The 23,547-nt window shown below is 42.9% G+C and overlaps 1 long non-coding RNA gene across 1 annotated transcript; it reads right to left on the reverse strand.

The window, feature by feature from the left end:
- Window positions 1-14,221: 14,221 nt before the first annotated feature.
- On the reverse strand, window positions 14,222-20,159 carry LOC133275454 (uncharacterized). The gene is made up of 3 exons (XR_009745535.1): window positions 19,935-20,159; window positions 15,958-16,025; window positions 14,222-15,144 (listed from the first exon to the last, which is right to left on the reverse strand). It is a non-coding gene; the product is annotated as an uncharacterized LOC133275454 (long non-coding RNA).
- Between the last annotated feature and the right edge of the window lie 3,388 nt (window positions 20,160-23,547).

Consider the following 23,547-nt stretch of genomic DNA (forward strand, 5'->3'; position numbering starts at 1 on the left):
CAGGGACACCTTCACTAGACCAGCTTGCTCCAAGCCCCGTCCAACCTGGCCTTGATATATTCTTGATATATATTCTATCTTATATTGTAAACTATTTAATACAGGCAAACACATCCACAGCATGAATTTCTCCACATTCTCTCTATCCAAGGTGCATGTATGATTTCATGTACATATGCCTATATAAAAGCTATATGCAAAACATGTATTTGGGTTTAAGTTAGACACCTACAAATAGGAACTTAATATAAGTAAGCAGATATATTAAATAGGACACTAGTCTAGTTGATAGTTTCATAAAAATTCTATAGGATTAAGTTGGAGTACTTGATAAAGAGATACAATAAATTCTACTGTATTTCAAGGTATAAAGCACGAAACTAACCAAGAGGAGGACACAGGTATCCAGAAGGCTGTAGAAACCTCTCAGCCTTTAAGCAGAACAACAGATATTTTGAGTGGTATTTCCCAGGGGGTTGATCTACAGAGCTTCTACAGATGGGATTGAGGAATGATTCTGTGACACAGGAATAATTCCATGCTGGTAAGGGCCAGAAGGGTGAGGATTATCAGTGCTGCAAACCACAGTACAGTGTAAATATACCTGAGCCATTTAAATAATGTAAGCGGGAACTAGAGGCAGCCTTGATGCAGTAACAGAAATCACAGTGTCAGCTTAGATGCAGTGTAGATCCCTGCTTTACCAAGAAAAATGCTGCTGTGATTAGTCTGCCTCTGGTATCTCTGTACTGTGCAGCAGTCCACTCTGAAGACATATCTTAAGTGAGAACATACAGTTCAACACCAAAGCGCACAAGAGTCAGGACAGTGTTTACTGCTGGACTCCTCAAACAGAAACCCAACAGGAAAGCCAAGACAGCATTCTATCCCACATGCTGTATGTTATAGCCTGTTATTGCAGATACCTGATTTCATACTCATGTTCAGTTCCCAAACAGAAGGTTTTTAATCTGATTTGAGTTATCCAGACTTCAGCTACTTTTTATTCCTTTTGCTGCAGAGAAATACAGCAGCAGTGTGAAACTCATTCTGAGACACTGTGTGGGGAATTCAGAGCGAATCCCAATCCTTTTTGAAGAGGATTATCATGTCCTCATTCTCCTCTCCAGGGAAAACAACAGAAGCTACTGCCATCAGGCCACCTCATTGCTCTGTCAAATCCAACAGGCAAGCTCCCTGCTGAACCAACTCCATTAAAACCAATGGACTTTCATCACTGGAGATTATAGCCCTAAAGCTGTTTGCAAGGATTTCCCAAGAGAAAGAGCACAGATTGACCTTGAAAAGAAATTAAAGGCTCTGTCATTGTGCCATACAGGTGCTCAACAACTGTAAGATCACCTGGAAAAAATTCCATGTATCCTATAGATTAAAATCACGCCTGAACAAAACAAAACCGCAAGGTTTTATGCTTAGTCCCCACTGACAGTAACATCATGTATTGATGGCTTGGCTTTGTGAGCGAAGATTTGGGAAGGGCTTTAACCACGCTTACTACAAGCACGATGACCATGGGCAGGTGGGATATGCAAATCTGGTTGGAAAAAAAGGGGTGCTTAGGCAGTCAGGAAGTGTCCAACCAGGACTGTCATCTCCTGAGCAATCTCGAGCTACCCATGCGCTGGTCCGTCTGCATGCAAGGATCTGCAGCTTCCCATGCACCTTGTCACCTGCCGCTTCGACCCTCGCCCGTCCATACACACAAGTGAGAGTGACAGTGATCCCTTCCAGCCTGCACAGTGGATTTTTTAGGTGAGGCGCAGCTCGCACAGAACTGTCCCCACCCTTTACACCTGAGGTTTAACTGCCACGGCCTAGCTAGCTAGAGAGGTGAGAGCAAAGTCCTCAGGTCGTAGGTTCTGTAAGAGTGTCCTCTTTGATGGAAGACCTTACAAGGCTAGGCGAGCTCCACCTGCCTGGGTTTGAAGAGAGGAGTTCTCCTTCTCCTATGAGGAAGGCCTGTCTTCGCTAACAAAGATTCAGGAAGGGTTTAACCCACACATTCTGAACAAGACTGTCAGCTCCTGGGTCAATCTCGAGTGACCGATGACGCAACAGCACAACATCGAGCGTCTAGGCGGGATTCTGACTTAGAGGCGTTCAGTCATAAGCCCGCAGATGGTAGCCTCGTGCCAGTGGCTCCTCAGCCAAGCACAAGCGCCAGGGGTCTGAACCTGTGGTTCCTCTCGTACTGAGCAGGATTACTATTGCAACAACACATCATCAGAAGGGTAAAACTAACCTGTCTCATGATGGTCTAAACCCAGCTCATGTTCCCTATCAGTGGGTGAACAATCCAATGCTTGGTGAATTCTGCTTCACAATGATAGGAAGAGCCAACATCGAAGGATCAAAAAGCAGCGTTGCTATGAACGCTTGGCCGCCACATATAATGCTTAAGTATACGCACACCTGCATTATTTCTAAGGTCTTATACTAACTTGAGAGGCCATGGTAGACAACAATATGGGTGCTCAGTCAAACTACACTAACGCTGTCTAAACATTAAAAAAAACCCCGACAGCTGAAGTACCATGCCAATTTGAGGAAACTTCACTTCCAGAGTTTAGGTTCCTGCATTTAAAGTAATTCACATTAGAAGGTATGTCTGCATACACATGCCCTAAGCATAGAGTGAGAGGACCTTGAAACTACACCTTTTTCCATTACAGCTTCCCCCTCCTGCTGTAGTTGCCAGTGCAGTCACCATCCATCATAGCTCAGGACGGTTGTCACTAAGTTCAACAAAGCTGTCATAATTGCATCAGGGATTTATTTGGAACCTTATGTTGACTTTAACACAGGAACAAGTGGAACCAGACATGTATACGAGGAAAAGGCTATTCACAGTGAACATCTGGGAAAAAATGCAGGAGATGGGAAAGTTCAGTGCTTTGCACACATCTTGAGCTGCTAACAGCTAGATTTGCAGTTATGGTGGGTAGGCTGCATTAGAGCTAGCTGGAAATTATTCTGCATGCTGTCAACAGTATGCCTGGGCTGGATTTTATTTTTGCCATCCAGCTTAACCATCATCTGTCTAAAGCCAGAAATTATGCACTCTCCTTCCATTGTGGTTCCCTCCCAAGATCAAGGGACAGAAATCCAGCTCTGTGTCTGTCACTGATTATGAGACAATCCCATTCATGGGCAAGGGGGAAGAATAAACAACATGTGGGGAGATACGTATGGTGACCAGGAACTTGACTGCACAGTGGAAGAAGCAGGGGCTCGTGTGCTCAGGTTATACAAGTGCTTTGTCTTCCTCATGTACCAACCACGTGGTATGCTAGCTGTCACCTTGCATTTCTGAAGTGCTTGCTGATTTTGATCCGATTTAACTGCTATTAACAATCAAGACAGGCCTTGAGCTGCACCAGAGGAGGTCTGGACTAGATATTAGGAACAATTTCTTCCCTGAAAGGGTGGTCAGGCATTGGAACAAGGAAGTGGTGCAGTCACCATCCCTGGAAGTGTTCAAAACTTGTGTAGATGAGGGCCCTAGTGACATGGGTTAGTAGTGGACTTGGCAGTGCTGGGGAACAACTGGACTGGATGATCTTGCAGGTCTTTTCCAATGTAGTTGATTCTATGATCTGGCATGATTTACCAAATGGATGCACACAAAATAGTCTTTGCAATTATTTTTAAAAGGAATTTTGACACCCAGAAAATGAAAAATGTTTGTTTCCAGAATGTTCCTGTTTTCAGTAGCACAGAGAAAGAAGAGAGAAAATGGAAAGAAAATCTTTCCATCCCATTGTTTTTCCAAGACTCTGGATCGCTTGGAATACACAGCAATGGTAAAATTCAGCTGCTCATTTTCAGAGAGGATGAGTATTTGCAACAGCCTGTGAGAGCAGCCTCCCGCAGCCATTGTGTGCAGTGGCTCTGGAACACGTGCAGGACTGCGGAAGAGGTTGAGGGCAGCAGTAGTCAGCTGCCCTGCAGCTCTGCCCACAGCAAGGACACAGAGAGAAGTCCTTTATGGCAGAGAATATGCCTGAACTCTGCTCCTCAGTGCTACCATCATCATTTGATGCTTTCTCACTACCTGTTGAGGCACTGGCTGGGATGAGGACCTAAGCCTATGTCTAGGTTCTTGGCTGGTATTTTCAGTCAGAGCTGGAAACATGTTTTGTGCAAGCTAGTGCAGACATGCTTACAAAAATTGCAGTTGCTCAGCAAGGGCTTATCTGTTAACACCTTCAGGAAAGGTCTTCAAATCCTTTCTTTCTAGCTTTTACAAGATTAGGTGCCTTATCTCATCTGGTTCTCCTGTAGATCTCACTGGCCATCCATGATAAACTGTCAACATGATACCAAACATGTTCTGCCTCAGTTTCTCCTTTATAAACCTGTGGAAAAGCTCCTTAGTGTTTCTCCAATGAAAGAAACCCTGCAACCAGAACTGTTCCCTCTGGAATACACGACTTTCACAGAAGAGTACCTTCATCAATAATCAAGACAACAAGCTTTGTATGCATACAAACCATGCAGGTCCACTCCACTACAAGGTGCAGTTTAGTTCTGAGCTGATGATCATTTGCCAGCAGATGGTACGTTAGTGACATTGCCACAAAACAAGCTACCTTCACCCTGAGCTGCTTTCAGATGCTATACAAAGCCTTAATACACCCAGCCTATCCTTAAAGGTACCTCTACACCTGTTCCAATGATTTAACGTACAGTGCTGTACATTCAGCATCACTGGTACATAAAATACTATCTCTGAACATGCAATGAAAGCTTTTGATCAAAGCATGAACAGAATGAGAGGCAAAACCTTCCAGCAGCTGCATTTATTCAGCAGTTGCAGGGAACTATGCAGTTCTTATCACTTTTTCCAAGATCAACAATTACAGATTGTATTCTGTCTATATATATATACAGCAGATTTCTTCCAGATTATCTGTTTCAGACCTATGCACCTGCCACATGGATAGAATGAGAAGTAATCTTGGAAGAGTCTTGCTGTTGGAAGAAGATGGTAGTCTCAAAAGAGTCATGTCTAGTCCTTGTCATTTTATCATAGGAATATTATAGACAATCTCTTTGATGAAGCCAAGGAAAGATGTCAAATCAGATCACAACTTTGCAGACTTCTTTATTCCTAAATGAACAACTAAATAATACTAAAACCACACTACATGCTCTTCCAAAGGCAGACATTTATTGGTAGGAATAAACCAACCTCCAAGATAATGCTTTAGTGAAGAAACAAGCACAATTCTAGTTAATTCACCATCAAATTGATGAAGTTGGGATCTGGAAAGATGTCAACAACTCAGAACTCTATACCTGGGATGATTCCACAATTTTAGCAAAAGAAAAACGGAAAAAACTCCAACGTATTCAGGAAGCACAGAAAGCAATTGCTACAACAGCCAAACAAATCACAGAGTGATCAGCATCACTGTGGTCACCTGTTCACAAAGGTTCACAATGCATTTTGAATGCACTTTGTATCGAAGCTGTATTTTCCCCTTTCCCTGATGCCTTGTGAAATAACTTTTTTTGGAAGAAGGATAGTCCTCCGACTCCCGTCTTCTTTTCACACACGCTTTTTGGTGGTGCCTAAACAGCAGATAAGGGTTGGAAAACAGTGCTTACAGCTAGATCTGACTGAAAATGATAGAAAGCCAAATCAATGACAGATCTGAAGCACTTCAAAACAGGATTCAATCAGAATCCATTCAGTCATATTTTGGAGCCATTATTGTCTTCGTTTCAAGCAGCGTCTGTCCCTCCACCTCCATTCATTTAGAGCCTAAAAGGCACAGAGAAAGGGGGAGGCTGCCTTGACTTTCTTGATTCTGGAAGAAGACAATGGAAGAATTTTCTTTCAACTATAAGGACCTGAATGTTAAGATCTCCAGCAGGCTGTTTCATTTACAAGAACTATTAACAATCTAGTAAACTCCGTGGCTGCTCAACCCCTTGAGCAGATGCATGAAGATTCTCAGGGTAACAAAGATACTAAGCACTGTTAAGATGCTGATACTGCTGCCTTTGAGAGGCAACTGCTGTACGTGAGCACAGCTTACATGAGCACTACCACACACCAGACTGCTGCTCAGGGGTGCTCCTGCTCATGCACAACCCAACAGCAATGCAAAGATGACCACACAGCACCTATTGGTACACAGACCAAACACAGGACTGTGCTGACCCCCCCAGCATAGCACCAACCTGCAGGGCACTGTTACCTCTGCTACTCCAGCACCTACAAACACCAATAAAGCAGGAGGCCTCATTTTGCTTGATTCTGTAACTACCAAAAAAAAGATAGAACTGCTTTTGACAGATCTCAGGAAGAGGTGACAGGAGGCTGGAATCAAACGGATAATGAAAACCAAAACAAACCTCACACACTGAAACGCAGTCCCTCTGATTTCCCAGTGTTGCAATAGGACTCAAAGCCACCATCGACAAGACCCACAGCACGACTAACAGCTTTAATTGAAGGCTGAGCTCTAGGAGTTCAGGCAAAGATCTAGAAAGGTGTATTTTGGTTGGCCTGTACTAACTAAAAGCATCCTTCCATTTCAGATGAATAAAAACAGCTGCATGCAAGACCCTTCTCAAAGCATCTCTATACAAAGCAGCAAGATCTTTACTCAAGTATGACTGCAGGACATGCCATTTTCTGTGGCACAGGGTAATGAATGAAAATTTAATGGCAGTCATATAAGACACAGGTGTTTTAAATAAAACCATTTTCCTTTTTTTTTTAAATCATCTTTGAAGCCCTTGAGCAGCAGCAGTCTCTCTCCTTTACATTTAGCAGAGGATTCTGCAGCAGGAGCAATCCCCACACACACAGCTGGGTTCCATCCCTTGACAGTTTGACAAGGGTGGGTGCATGTGTTTGCCTAAGGACTGCAAATGTCTCCCTGGGCCAGAGAAATACTTAGAAAACAAAAAGAAACTTTGTACTGACACCACACCCCACTTCCATGGAAAGCTGAGCTGCCAAGCAAAATTCCCTCAGAAGCAGGTTTGCACACAGAATACAGAAGAAAAGGAAAACCCAGTATGTTTTCCTGATTGCAATGACTTAGTACAAGTCTATCATATTATACAGGGTACTACTTGGGCCAATGTCTTATCTTTAAAGAAAGACAAGAAAATCCATAGCTTCTTTTGGAAGCCACCTACATTTGCTTCAGATGTGGCTTACAGTCTGGGGTTTCAACTTGGAAATATTCTGACAAGAATCTGATTTTCAGGATAGGTTTTTGTTCCTTTTAGACAGTCTCTGTAAGGTGTTTCAGATGGGAATATTGGGGATATCCATGGAATGATGTCACCAATAAAGGTTTGAACGGTAAGGGAGAGGAAATAAGGCCATATCTGTGCAATGGCAACTGTGCTGGCAGAACACAGAGCGAACAGTGTGCCAAAGAACCCTGTCCCCAATGCCTCACCTATGACTATTCTGCTCAAGAATCCCTCACAAAGACCTGTCTCCACACAACTTTCCTATGCTTTACTTGAAGTATGTTACTGCCTAGCTTGAGGAGGCAATTTCCAGTTTTGTCCATGGTTGGTCTACATGTTAGAACAGTGCCAGAGAGGAAAGTCAGCATGAAGATGCTACTTGTCCTGGAGACAGCTGAAGGCAACCCTGCTTTGCACCAAGCTTTGATGTTAAAAGCCAAACACAAAAAAATCCACATTTTTCTAGCAGTGTCACTCTTCTGATTAGACTCTGAGATTTCACTCCATTCTCACTACAGCATCTCCCCTTCTTCACAGGCTCTAAAGAAAACTAACAGGACCCTTCCCACCACCTAATAAAACTGGTGCCTTTCCAACTTAGGCTCTCAGTTCAAGGTGACAAACTTCCACCTTCAGTAGAGAACAGTGTTTTGAGATGGCAATGCAAAGACAGGAGACACAGGGCCAAACTACAGCATCAAGGAGCAACAAGCAAACGCTGGCTTTGGCCAGCTTGCAGATAGCATGAACTAACTCTCCACAGCCATTGTTGTCTTTAGGGAGGATCTTCATAAAGCAAAGTTGGTGGGAAAAGGTAGTATTTTTGATCAGAAAAAAAGAAAGCAAAGCTTCAAACATACAATGCTTTCTTCATGTCTGAACTAGATAAAAGAACACAGGTAAGTTTAGGATAAGCCTAAGCCCAGGTCAGCCATGGAAGGCAGGGGTATGCATACATAATCATTTAGGTTGTTTTCCTTCTGAGCTCACTGCAAAGTTTTCATAAGGACAAACGAAAATCATAACAGGCTCTCTGGAAGCAAAACTCCACAAACCCCAGAGTTATTACAACTCTCTCCTACATTTTTCATAACTAGAACACACTGTGTTACCCGCCAAACCTTCTGTTGCTTGCAGTGGAAGGTCAAAGTGCTTCATAAGAAAAGATAGAGCAGATGTGCTTTGGATAAAACTGCATTTTTCAGCTGGCTTTATGAAAGACCATTCTAATTGCTTCATAAAACTCCACTAAGTTTTAATCCTACTTGCACTTCTACTAATTTACTGTTAGCCATGTTTTAACCGGGCAAAAGTGTAAAACACACGTTAAAAAAAGCCCCCTTCAAAAACAAACCACCTTCAGAACACAGTATATACTTTGCCACAAGAATCTCCACCATGCTTGCTTTTAGAAATCACACCTCTTTCAGACACGCAGGGACAGATTGTAGAAAAGCCTTAACCTGAATTCCTGGGAATCTGGAACCACAGCCTCACACCTCACCTCCACCTTGATCTTCCATATAGCACTGCCAGTTTCGCTACAACTTTAAACCAAAGTTCTCAGGTGTGACCCATTCTCCCCATTGCCAGACAAAACCCTTTCCTGCTCCAGCTGCACAGTATCATACAGCAACAAACCCTCTTGCCAATCCTACCCAGCTGATTGCAGTTACATTAGCAAGCCTAATCAAGTCTTTTCTCCTCTCCAAGGCTTTTTCAGGTCAATTCCTGATCTCCAGCAAGTTACCACACCCGTATTCTGGTTTACATAGTTATGGGGTTCATTTACCTATGGGGTATCATTTCAGATTCATCACCCTGCAACATCTAAAATTCTTTCCCATTAAGGACAAGAGCAGCAGCATTGATTTGGATTCTCCAGAGCTTTGCTACATAGCAAATTAAAAAGGGGGGGTTGGGGGCTGTACTTAATGGCAACATGTTACCTAGAAAAGAACCTGCTATGCTAATGCCTAGAGGAGGATTCAGATTATTTCCTTCTTACAGATTCCTGTTCATAGACAGGGATTTTTAGAAAGGGAACAGAAACTCCATTGGCAAAAGATCATTTTACCTGGCAGGATGTAGCTGTCAGCTTGCAGAGGTAGAGTTTTAACAAGCAACAAGGAAGGCAAGGTTTCAGTGCCCTGGATCTGCATGGTGAGCACAGGCCCTGGTAAACTGTTCCCAAGATAAATGAGTGGAACAGTCAGGGAACAGTCAACAAACAGTCAAAAGGTTTGTATTGAGGGAACTGGCCTGGATATGACAGGAGTCGAAATCTGCCCTCTCAAGCTCTCCTTTTGTTTTCAGCAAGTCCCAACATGCAGTGGTGCGAATTATAGGATGCAGAAGTAAATAACAGAATATGAAATGTTAAATAGAGAGGGAATAGGGGTTTGCAGGGGATTTGTTTTTTCCCCTAGCAGTATACTCAAGGTCTCATTCCTAGTGCATTGGTGGCCTCAGTTAACACCATTTCAGATGTTTATCATCCAAGCCCTGCTTTTCCACTTGTGCCAGGCCACTGAACATCAAATGTATGCTTGGTGTGCCAGGACTGCTCTGCTAAAAGCTCTGCTCCTTTTCTTTACCATATAGTGCAGCATGGAGGGAAGAGCATATGTTCTTTGGTTTGCAGCAGAGAAGCTCCCTTCCCTTTCAAAATGCCTGTCTGGCAGCCAGGCTCTCTTTTCAGATGCAGTATTTCTGGAGGCAATAACCTCTGATTATCCCAGCAATACCTGATGCTGCAGTTCAGTAATGAATGCTCAGGTTATTCTCCTACTAGGTTATGACTCCTCTTAGTTTAAGTGGATGGGATTTCATGATATACTGCCTCCTTTTCTTTCAAATCTTGACCTCACGTAAGTAACATTGGTGTGCCTGCTGTCACCACTAAATAAATAGTAAACAGGGAGAGCGCTGAAGCTTCTTGGAGAGTTAAGAAGCTTCTCTAGAAACCTCAAGGTAAATGTTGTGTGAATATCCATATCATGTCAAGTGACAGTCTATGTATCTTGGATGCTTTTTAAAGAGCAGCCTGGAGTCACAAACCATACTGACATGTTACTGATCTTGGCCCTAATTGATGATCTGCCTGAAAAGAACAAAGCTGCTTACTTGGCTTTTGGTTTTGAGACTGACCACAAATGTTCATGTCCCAAGCCTGCTGGATTTTATTTGACTGCTCTCAGTAACAGAAATACCTCTATTACAGCAGTTCCAAGAAGCCAGACTGAAGCCATACTGTGTTCAAGACGCTGCACAGAGACAAGAGCACAAAGAGCCAAAAAAAAAGGTGAAAAATGAAGAGAATTAGGAATAGGTAAAGAAACTACTAAAAGAACACATGCCTGGTCCTCAGAGGCACTTAAAGAACTGACATCTTTTCCCTAATGGGCTTGCTCTCCACCAGAGCCATTTCTGGAGCAACGTAACTCTGAGCTTACCTAAGCTTAACAAGCTGCCTTCCAGATTTTCCTGCCTCCTTGGGAAGAACAGAGCTAAGAAGAGCTTTTAATTAGGAGTGGGGAGAAGACAAGAGGACAAATCCTACTTGCCTAAGAAGGCTGCAGACAGAAAGAGGTTGGAAGGCCCCATATGCTCTCCCTCTCCTGTATCTCCATCTGTCCCACATCTTCTCCTCTGCAGAGGACGTGTCATTCCAGTGTCAGCCTCAGACTTGAACAGCACAGTTGCACAATGAAGGCAGACACTAAACGATACTATGGAGAACATGAGCAGGGATATGTGATGTGGGTATTCTGGACTTCAGGAAAGGGAAAAGATCCATGCCACTAGGCAGCTTTTCAGATAAATCTGTTTAAGATCACTTTTTCCAAGTTCACTTGGGGAAATCCTGGCAGCATAGCCCAAATCAATTTAAGCTTTACATTTCAGAGAGCTGGTAACAGGAACAGCTTGCAGCGTGTGTGTGTGGCAGTTTTGAAAGCCAAGCGGCCAGCTCATGGCTTTTGGGCCCATCATTGTCTCAGCCTGGGAGGTCTGATGGAGGACTCAAGGACAGGGTGTGGTACCAGCTCTCCCCTTGGAGCGCCCAAGTGCATGGTCTGACCATGCACTACACCCAGATTGCATATAAAGAGCCAAATTTGCCTGGGCACTGAAAGCAGCACAGCTGCCCTGGCATTGCTTCCTGCTCAAACAGCACTGATGTAGCTTGGGTACCTCTGCTTAGCATTATAATGGATATAAGCAGGTATGTAATTTCAGAGTTAGGGCACTAGACACAACATGCTCTTTGTTATAGAAGACCAAAAAAAAAAAAAAGAAGTAAATCAATTTAAGCAACAAATTTGATAAAAGTCCGATGAAAGTGGTTTTCCCAGCATACAGCCCTCCACAAGAATCACTATGGGTATTCTCACACATACTTGCTGCTTTGGATAACATTTGGACAACGCTGGGTAGGTTTCCAGCAGTTTACTGCACAGCACCCTTGCATCCAAAGGGGACAAGGATCAGAAGCAGCCAAGATGATCTGTAAAAGATCAGCAGGACACTGCAGGATTATATCATTATGCCAGCCCCAGCCATTCAGCTGAATCCATGTTAAATTCAACAGCTGGCTTGTGGCCAACCTTGTGTTAGTAGTCCTCAAGGCTGAATAGCCACCAGTGGGTTTGTGAACAATCTCCCCTGCACCAGACAGGCTGGCTGGTAACATCTTACCAGGCTACTGGGGTTTTCTCTGCATTGCACACAGCCTTTGCCTCAATGATGGCACTGGTTAAATAACAGTCTTTGCAGTTCCCTAGGAGCTCCCCCTCACATCAGAACCAGAGACTGGCCTCCAACTCTACTGGAGGGAACTCAAGCCCCCTCACAGAACAAGTGCCTACCAATTAGTGACACTTACTGATTCTATCTGTAAAGAATCATAATGAAAAATGCAAAGCATTATGCAGCCACTATTAATCTTCTGCTTTGGTTGCATTTACTCATGGTTTATGGCCCTCCAAGGAGGATAAATGATAAAGGCATGTACTCACATTGTTATTTGTCTATTTGTCTGCGCAACAATACACATGCTCAGCACTAAGTAGAAATTATTTTTCATGGGGAATGCAGCTTTAAGGCTTTTCAAGGTCAGAAGGCTTTGTGAGGGGGGAAAAAAACCTGCAAGTGATTCCAGCTCATTTGCTGCCAGCTCTTCCTTTTAAAGTTACAACCCACAAAAGACCAGAAGCAGGCTGAGACTCTAGGAGGAATGTCCACAGTAGTACTCTTGTATTTTTGTGTCTTTTGCTAGGGTACAGGATGGCATACAGGCGTGTGACAGGCAAGGTCATTGCTGTCAGATGACAAAACCTTTTCCAAGGTATTTAACACTGGTGGAACAAGCGTTTCCACTCTGTACTTGGGATACTGAAATCTCTTCTTGCTGGCTTACAGCTCATTGTCAGAAGCAATATTTTGGCCCAGTTTTGTTTATGGTAGCAGGGATAGATTTCTGGAGGTTAAGTTCTAGCAAATTCAGGCTATCAGACGCCTGCAGTGGTGCTTAACTTGCCAGCAGACTAACAAACAGCACTAAGAAATGTTCTTTGGCACTGCATAGCTCTTTGCAAGGATGACAACTCCATTTCAAACACAGAGTACTTAAAACAATATTAGTCCGAAAGTGGGAATGCAAAACCACTACCAATGTATTAGTAGCTGCTACAGAAACTACATTGTAGTTAAAAAGATCAGATTTCCATGTTTACTTTGAAAACATACAGATGCAAGTACAAATTTTTGTAAGTTTTTAGTCTTAAACACAGTAGGGATGGCACTCTGCAATTTGAAAGATGATAGATGAGAAGCAGTATCTTTCATCACATAATCATATTTGTCCCTTCCTTACTTAGAGAAACACTGAGACTGAACCTGGTCCAAAGCCAGCTGTGTCAGTGAAAGTCTTCCTGTCCCTTCTGCAGCTTCTGGATCTGGCCTGGCATCCCCAAAAGTCTATGATTACAAAACATGGCTTTGGCACCATGTCACACAAAACAGGGAAGTAAAACATGCTGCCAAAGTAGATATCAGGTAAAGCCAAACACCTCCTGCCTGATTCCCCCAAACAAAGCTCCATTCAGGCAGGGGGTAATATCAAATATTTATAAAACATAGTCACAGAGGAAACTCGGTTTCACACCTCCTGATTATCTTTTGTTCTTGTATTTCTTCCTTTCTATTTCAAGTTAACCAAAACCAGCAAGAGAAATCCGAGATAATGACTTGTCCCAAGACACTTGTTAAATGTATTCTTTAAAGTAGGTTTTGTTTCCAGAAAACTGGTCAGAGTATTCATATTTGCATGTATCGGATTGTCTCAGTCTCTTCCATTAGTGGATCTAGCAGTCAGTAAGCTAAAGCAACCTAATTTCAGTAACTCGGGATATACAAAGAGCAAAGCTAGTGACAGATTTGACAAGAAATATTCAGACATCTTGGAGGACACTGAAAAATATTTTCCACCTCTTTAATGAGATATGAGCCCATGGATCTTGCCAGGTGATAAATGGCCACTGTTTGAATAGCAGGTAGTCTGCAGGACATTATCAATGCTATGCCATCAATATTATATTGCTAACAATAAATGTTTTGACACATAACAATACATTTATATATCAATCAGACACTACACTCTCAATTATCCATACTATTAATAGTTTAATCTTTTTAATTGTTGTGAATGGTGCCTTCAACGAGGGTTCTGTCTGATATAAATCAGGATGGTTCATTTAATACCTCCTTGGGCAAATTTATTTACCTTAGTGGAAGTACAGAAAGTGAAGGCAGTAGAATTTGGCCTATAATCTTTGATGGATTTCTCCTGGGTTGTCTCCTCCAGCTTCATTTACAGCAGGTGCTGGCACTGATAGCATGTCTTTTCAGAGACTCTATGGATGTACACTCTACCTGCTTAATCACAAAGGTGTAGGGCAGTAAAATCTGTGTAGGGCAGTAGAATCTACTAAGTAGTTTTCTATATATATTTGAAAATTAGGGCTAAAGGCACATAACATTTTACTACCTTATTTTCTTTAACTATAAGAAAATATTTCTATCTCATTAATTGCGCCTGTCTTTGACATTACTCTGAGTTGCCTCCACTCTCTCCTATTAACATTCCTATACGTTTTTCCTCCTGGACATACATGGAGAAAGGGTATTGCCTCTGTGCTCTGGTAATATGCCATCTATGCTTTCAGAGCTGACAATTGCCTTGACCTTTCTACCTGCCCCTTTGCACTGCACTATGGGTTCAACTTGCTGTCTACTATCATTTTTGGACTGCACATCTATTTCCCTCCATGCCACTGAATTTCTGTGTCTGAAGTTATTTTCCTTCCCAGATGCTCTCCATGGCTTTTAGCCAAGCAGATTCTTACTCAGTGGCATTTAGGTCATATTTATAATACTTGCTATATGTGCTGCTGCAGCTTCCCTTCATCTTGAATATCAGGCCCTCTCTGGCAACATACTTGCTTTCACATTCCACCAAATACTCTTTCGGATTTGTACAAAACATCTTAGGCAAGAGCAGATCTCATGTGAGTGTGGCAGTTTCCACCAGGCATCATCAAACCCCTACCTTCTAACAGTTTCTTTCCCTTCTGCTAGTTAGCAGCCAGAAGACACTTATACATTCCAAAACATTTCAAATTTACATCTTAAGACTTTGGTAGAAACCACATTAATCTCAAGAAGAGTTCTTCATTCACAACAATCCAGTTTTCAAGCCAGGTTTCATTCTTATGGCCTACAATTCCACAGCGGGTGATGTACTTCAGGATACCTGCCCAGTCTCATATGGAAACTCCTGCTATTTGAACAGAAGAGATCACTACCCCTTTTCCAACAAGGCCTGCAATGGGAGAACATCTAACAGAAAAGGAGAAGCAGGTGTCACTGTATGCAGGGACACTTCAGTACATTCCCTCTAAGGTCTGGCTATTTGTTCAAGGTTTCCAGGCATGGCTAGAGTAGGAGCAGCAGCTCAATCAGAGCTATAGCTCCAGCTGGCTGGATTGCACAAACAGTTGTCACACAAGAGCCATGTGCCCTTGCACATAGGCACAGTCGTCTCCTGGCACTCACTGGAACTCCTATGAATGTGTTGAACAAGTCCTCAGATTATGATAGAGTAAATCCTACACAGTAACTATTCAAAAACCATCAGACCTACTACACAACTGCAGGACAACATGCTTTTGTTTTCCTTTGGGAACCCCCAAAATGAATATGTCAGCCCTCCCTGCACAAAAACTATTCTGAACAGAACTTTGTGCCAACCTGAGTCTGTCCCTGAAGTTTCCTTAAGAAAGTTTCCTTAAGAAATTTCCTTAAGAAACTTCATGCCTGTGTCTCTGCTATTGCAGAAAGGGCTGAGTACCTCTGTCAGCAGCAGATCCAATGCAAATAGAAAAAGGAAGAGGAGGCTGATGGGTCTCAGACCTCACCTGGTTTGGAGAATATGTGATTGTCAGCTGTAGCTAACCTTTATGGTCATCTCTGCACTGATGCTTTAAGAAAAGCATCAGCCTGCACCTAAATCTTCCTTCTGTGCTGATCTGCAGTGTCTTTCCATGCTCCTAATAGAGCTTGAAATTAGATCTACCAGACAGGAACAGCCAGGCTTTTTGAATTCTGGTATTTCTAAGACATTCACAAATGCTAGACGTGTCTCTTACCCACCTTATGCATCCTGGAGGTCAGAAGGAAACCTCAGAAAAGCATGAGAATTCAGAATCCAGAAATAAAAGCTGTCAAACAGGTGAATTTTATTACAGTAATGAAAGCTACCTGGCAGGAATAAATGACCACCTAACAGCATTCTTACATACACACACACTTAAAAAAATAACCAGCAGAGGGAAAAGAGAGCAACAAAAATCCTCTCTGTTATATCTTTACTTTTATAACTTAAAAGCTGCATAGACAGCAGAACAGTTGGTGGTCTTGCTCTGTAGCCAGCAGGGCTGTCAGCATGGACCTTCTCTTCTGGCTCTTCTTACCTTGCAGAACACAAGCGGTCTGGTGCTTCTGTATCCTGCAGAGCCCCTTCACATAGGCTTCTGGTGAAAGCAAGTGGAGATGTGGCCTGTGATGCAGAAAAGAGCTCTTTCCTAAGGCTTTCCTTCCAACCAAACTCTCCCTGCTTCTGCCACTGAGAAGATGGTAAAGAGACTCTCACTGCAAGGCTCAGCTCCCCCTTCTGCCTCAATATACCACGGAATACACAGTGAGCCTTTATCCTTGTTGTCCCAGCCACCTCTCTTTCTACAGTCTGCATTCCCTCTTGAGTTTTCCATTATATTGTAACCAAAAGCAATGGCTTTAAGATGAGAAGACTCTTCTTCTGAGTTTTGCACCTATGGCTCTCTATACAGCAGGTTTCAGCATGTTTTAGGTACAGGCATTGCCAGGTACAGTTAGTGCTTGCCACATGGGGTACAAATTCTGCACATCAGGCACTCAAGTCCAACCCCCCAGTTTAGAGGACCAGGTGGTCCTTTGACTTATCCTTATCTAGAATCACATGAACAAGGAACAAGGTAGATACAATAGGGTGCTGCTTGTCAGGTCCTCTCCTCTTTCATACCCACTGCCTTGTCCCTGTGTCCCTCTGCTTTGACATCTGCATGGAATCAGCCTGTTTCCTGCCTGGACTCCCCCTCTCATTGTATCTAAATATGGGCTTGGATTCACAGACTTCATTACTCAGGTCTGCTTTTCTTTGTACCATCATTACTGGCATCACTTACAGGAACTAAAAGCTGATGTATATTCTTCCTCTCGTGCATAAAACCTTTAAGTCTCCCCATGTGCTAAACCATCTCATTAGTTTGCCTCTAACTCTTCAGCATTATACTTCACACAGCAATTAATTCATCCTCTATTTCTCACTACGCTGAAGGCTGTACCCTATTGAAGTCTGTATCTGTGCAGAGCTAGTAATTCATCAGCACTCCAATATCTCTATATACAATGTGCTCATTTTTCTATAACAGGCTTTTTTAATCTTGCTGACAATAGAAATGTTGATATTGGTAAGGTTAATGACCCACTGATAAATACCAGAAAACACTTTTACCCTCAAATAGTTTTTAATCATGGCTGCTGCAAAGTGTGACAAAAATGCTTTGTGCCAAACAGGCTTTAGAAGCAGTGCTTTCTAAATCTGTGAAGCCCCCTTTTATTACCAAAGGGGTTTCTCTGACAGTTACTGGGTTTGCTTTTGTGCCAGGTTATGAGGTTTATTACACTGGGTTAGTGTATGAACCGCCTGTCTTTTCTTTCACACCTCTTAATGGTCTACATTGTGTGTTGGATGTGCTGAGATGGCTTCAATCTTTACCTTACAAATGATGGAATCGAATCAATCAATAAGCAAGTTAATGGAAGGAATGGAAAGCCTGTGAGAGTTTTACTGGGGTACAGTCACAAAAAGGTACTCTCTTTGATAAAGAAAATACAACTATGGTGACAGGGTCAGGAGAAAGCAAGACTAACACCAATTTTTCACCCTTTAACACTGTTGTTTAAAACCGTGCACATTTTAACACTGACTTGCTTGTGGGGAGATGTTTGCATTGCACTAAGAAAAAGGCATGCCTAGCTAATTTGTGTAATCGCTAAGCTGGCATGCAGAGAAAGTTAAAGAACTAGTTTCCATTTTTAATTCACATTGGGTTTTGCTGGATTGCTTCCAAGCACTGAACCAGCAAAAGAAATATGAAGCACTTTATATTGTGTTCCCTGAGATGCTGCCCCAATAAATGTCAATATAGCTTCCCTGGACCCTAAGCAGCACATGTCTGTCAGCGGATGATCTGACCCTAAACAGAGATTTCTGACTGCATAAGGCCTGTGACAAAGACAGCAGAGAAGGGTATCACAGTACAGAGCAATGGGAAAAAGAAAATTCCCATTCAAAGCCAGCAGTATTTTCCAGCAGTGAAGGGACTGAAGTGGGGAAATAAAATCCAAGATGTGTGGATCTCATAAATTACATGTGTATTGTGTCTGCATGAGGAGAAAAAAGCCTTTTGCTTTGGTATGTACTGTCCTTGATTTGTTCTGTTAATTCCAAAAAAGAGGTGGCTGTAGAAATAGCTGCCACTTGCAAAGACTTTCAGTCTAAGCGAGTGTTTCAGGCATGGTAGCCAAATGCCACTTAGATCCATTTTTGCCTCACACGGAAGCCAAACAACAAGCCAAAGGACAGCGCTGGGGAAGGACAATGAACTAATGGAAATGGCTAGAGATATATTACCTCTGAAAGTAAGAGGCTCAGTGAGAAATGATTCTTGTTATTTTCATTATGAAGTATAGCTCCTTTGGAAAAGTCAAGGTAACCATTTTCCCTACAGAGACTAGCCAATATGTCTTAGCTCTGTTCTGAAATAGCCTGTGCTACTTGTGCTAGCAAGAGGGCTCTAGAAAGAGTCTACTTCTGAGTGCAGATTTGTCAAGAACTGGACCTCTGGACCCAAGGCTGAACCTGACAACCTGCAAGTCATATAAAATCATAGAATCATAGAGTAGTTTGGGTTGGAAGGGACCTTTCAAAGGTCATCTAGTCCAACCCCCATGCAATGAGCAGGGATATCTTCAACTAGATCAGAATACCCAGAACCACATCCAGCCTGGCCTTAAGGAAGCAATGTGGATGTAGGAACTGCCTCCTGGGTTGGATCAACGGTTCATGCGGCCCACGATCCTGACTTGGGTAGTAACAATAGGATAAATTATTCAGAGGGAGAGGGAGCATGGCAACATAGCCATTCTCTGTTCTCTATTTACTTTTTACTCCCCCAAAGCTGTTGTGTCAAGGATGTTACAGGGTTTATTGTTCAGTCCTCATAGTATGCATTCATAGACCCTTGGTCCATGAATGTCTAAATCCCTTTCTGAACCTGCTCATACTGTGTGCCTCTACAAACTCCTGTGGCAGCAAGGTCCAGAAGTTCACCACCCACTGCATAAAGAAGAACTTTATTTTACCTTTTTCAAACTTTTCCTATCAGCTTCACTGAGGTTTATGAACACTTGAAGTGATTCAATCAGTAACTCCTGCTGTACCACAGGATAACAATAAAAATGCGTATGTGGTCCCTGTTGCTGACACCAGAGTTCCAGAGTCCTGCAGAACGGCTTGTAAGTCTCCAGGAACACAGAAATGATTACACTTTTACCCTGATTTAGTTCTAAAGTACATTAGTAACATTATGTTGGTTTAGCCCACATAGCAGCCCCCAGTGCAAAGGAAAGATAAAAAAAAAAGCTGGTTTTCTATGCAGGTACACACACACCAGATGTTACGTATTTTTAGCTGGCTGCAGGTGTGTGTAAAAGGAATTTTGGGACTGATTGTGGAGTTCTGCTAACTGTCTTAAGCTTGTAACATTCCAGATGAGATACAGTCCTAAGAGCCTTACTGCTAACAAGCTAATCACTTTGCAGGAGATGGCTTTTGGGTTGGCTACATTTATTTCAAACTATGTTATTCTCTGCTAATTAAACTTCTGAAAAGGAACACAGCTGACAAGGAGTTAGAGTAATTTGCTCAGTCCTTGACATTAGTCAGGAAGCCTCAAAGCAGAGGCCATTGAAGTACAAGAACACTAACCTCCAAGAGAAGAAACAGCAGTCTTTAATTAGAGTCTTACCTCAGATGATGTTGTGAGGGATGAGTTGAAGATATCAAAGATACCCAAAACACAGATGATTCTGGTGGTACGCAATCAGTTCAGACACACTGAGGCTGGTGGATCCCCAGAGGCAAAAAGAAATGGAAGAAAGTCTGAGTATAGCTTGGAGACACAGATGCAGAAACTTGGCATTTGCCCTGTGGAATTCTTGGATGCACTTGAAAGGTTCCTCTCAAAGATGAAAGTGCAGTCTCTGTTTTGTGCCTGGAATGAACTGACACCATCATATTATCTCAGACTTACTGGCAAATGGTCTTTTCCAATGGCTGAAACTGTTATTAGATTACAGAATATGCAAAACAACAGATGGCTGCTAAATTAATTGCCAAATGATTAACTCCATGGTAATGACACAGGAATTTAAGAACAAAATTTAAGGGAAGAGTCAGGTAGGAAGGAAACCTGAAAACCCATCCCATTTTCATGCCAGCAGTGGCTGGGCTCTATCTCACTAGCACTCACAGTTAGCCAAAGAGACACTTTTTAAAGTCATGAGGAGCACATAAATTTTCCCTTCTCAGAGTATGAATTAATAATTCAGGGACACTTCACCCTATCCCCAAACTTCAGTGGAAGTCTTTGAACGCATTCCTGAAGCAACAAGACTTACTCCCCTTCCTCGCTGCAAGCAAAACTACTCTCCAGTAGAAATATATGCAGTGTTTGTGGAGACAGCAGAACCTTTTTTTACCAAGTGTTGTGTGTACAGGTTAGTGCTGTTGATGTCTACAGCTGCTCTGGACCGTATAAGTAAATGACTGTAAATCCACTAAAAGACATATTTAAACACCTCTCCCCCAACATAAGCCATCGATTTAGGCACACCCCAGTAGTAAGATGGGAAATACAGGACACAGACTTAAAGAAAAATGGAAGGTCAGCATCACTGTCATATCAGTAGTATGAGAAAAGGCTTAATTTAACATCTTGGAAGCAACAATCACAACCAAAGAGCCCATTACACAAGTTAGACTCAAACTACTGCCTGGTGTTGTAGCTCCTAGACATGCAAGTTAAGGGAGTCTGTAGGATCAACTCCCATGGCCTCCCAGCTCCCCTCCACTGCTGGCCAAAGACCCACACCACGTCCCTGCTGCCTGGTTGCAGTGGGGAGCTGCAGGGCTGCTTTCAGACTACAGCAGTCACAAGCAATCTGGCCATTGCTGAAAATGAAAAGCCTCTCATAAACGAACCTGACTGGTAATGAAAGTAACACCAAGACTTCATTGCCTTCCATTTCCTACAGGCAGGTGATAGAGCTAAAGACATTTCAAGGAGGAAAGGCAAAGCACTGCCTGTAACTGCAGTCTCCATTTCTCTTTTCCCTTGGTAAACTATTGTACACAGCTACGTATCTTCAGTTTCAAGGCTCAGGCCAGCACTCTCAGCAGCTCTCTGCTCACCATCCATGCTCTAGAAAATGCAAGGACACCCTGGGAGCACTCTCAAAGTGAGCTCAGTCTTGCAGCTCCCACTGGCTCAGCTTCAGACATGAACATAGTTCATCTTCTGCTACAGACACCCAGATGTACTCCAGCTACAGCACATTCCCTGGCACACCCAGCTAGGACCTGCACGCTGGCTCTGCATGAGGGGAAATGAGAGCCAGCCGTCAGGTCTGGCAGGGTCAATTGTCCCAACCAAAAATAGCTACATTGCTTCAGAAACTTTCACCATATGATGCCTTAAACATTATTTTTCTGGCCTAGGTCACTGTCATTATATACCAACACTCATTTGACTTAACAGTAACTGCATGAAAACATCACAGTAGATGACTGAGAACCACCAGAGAAGCTGTGGCTGCCCCATCCCCGGCAGTATTCAAGGCGAGGTTGGATGGGGGCTTGAAGCAACCTGCTCTAGTGGAAGGTGTCCCTGCCCGTGGCAGGAGGTTGGAACTGGATAAGCTTTAAGGTTTCCTCCAACCCAAACCAGTCTGTGATTCTATGATTCCACGATGAGAAAACAACATATATATTCGGTTAGTCAGTCAGACCCAGAATGGCAGTTTGCTTGCTCCTACTCCTTTTGCAAGTGTGTGCTGACAATTTTAACTATCACAGACATAAACTGACATATAACAATTTTAGGGGGATACAGCAGCACAACTTTAACACTTTTTTACATTTCACAGTTTGCACATACCACCGAGTATTCCTCTTCTAAGCTGTCTGGCTGTTAGCACTTAGAAAAACATCACTGCCCAAAACGCTGTTAAGACTTATTAGCCCCAGTGACCCATCTCCAATCCCAGACTTTGTAATGATCTCAAACCCTCACCAAAAAACCACCAATAAAATTAATTACTTCTTCTGGTCCCTTCGGTTTCCACCAAACTGCCCAAACACTTCACCTCCCTGTATGTGATGGGGAGTCTGGTTCTAGCTATTGGCCTGAAATACACAGAAGAAAACCCCAGTTTGAATCCCTCTGTCACTTGGCTTCAGAGAATTTGGGTAAGTTTGTTTTGGGCCATGTCACTATGGTCTTTTTTCCTTTCAGTTGCCATGGCTGTCTGAGACATGACGTGACAGAACATCTGCAGCGCATGCAGCTCTCCTCCCCATGTACCAGACCAAGAAAAACAGCCTGGCAATGAAGTCAGCTAACTACAAAGTAGCACACAGCAATTTGTGCACTTTTTGCTGCTGATAAATCAGTTCAGAATCCCATGGACACACCTACTCCTTTTCTGTGTAGGGGTGTCTTGCGTGTCCCTAGAAGTGCTCCATGAGATGGCCCCTACCTCTGCATTCAAAGCTGTATCACCTCTCTTGTACTCTGTTTTCACTGCTGCTTTCTGGAGAACCCAACTGCCTACATTTAGGGGATGGAAATAAAACATGCATAGAAGGAAGATGGATAGTTAAATTTCTGGCTGAGGAGGAGCAGGAATGCCACCCCCTCCACCCCCCCCACCCCCCCTTCCCCCAGCAAACATTTGCTACTACGGTATTTTTCAAGAGCTTGAAAAAACAGTAAAGAACAAAATTACACAGGAAAAGGTCTGTATACCCAACCCTGATCATGGAAATGGATCGCAAGTGGCTTCTGGCACTCAGTTGAAACATCACCCTGTCAAATAGCAGTGAGATGAAGCACCAGCTTCCAGCCATAAGCCAGACCAAGACAGGCTAGTGGTTGTAAAGCACAGAGCCTCAGGAAATCCAGAGTAGGAGAGTCCAACAACTTCACAACTCCAAGCATAAGGAGGCTGGATACCCCGTTAAATAGTCATCATACGCAGGAGATTCATCATGTTGCTCTTTACATGCATCTTGTAGTTAGGCTATATCACTTCACACTGCATTAGCCTATATTATGTCATTTCATTTGCCAGTGAAACACTATGCCATGACATATACATAATCTGGGGCATGTCACACCCTGTAGTTAGAGTATTTTGTATATTTCACTTAAATGTATAACCATCTTGTTCATCTTTTTCACACCTTCCTCTTACTGAAGCTAAAGGTAGAAGCATATGGGGAAATGACAGGATAATCAGTATCCAGAAGCAGGAGGACAGGATGAGTGATAAGTTTAGTTCCAGTGGCTTATTACTAGC

The sequence above is a fragment of the Pezoporus flaviventris genome, unplaced genomic scaffold (assembly GCF_033815535.1).
Source record: "Pezoporus flaviventris isolate CSIRO_AGI_PZ_B2104156 unplaced genomic scaffold, CSIRO_AGI_Pfla_v1 ptg000040l, whole genome shotgun sequence".
Lineage (NCBI taxonomy): Eukaryota > Metazoa > Chordata > Aves > Psittaciformes > Psittacidae > Pezoporus > Pezoporus flaviventris.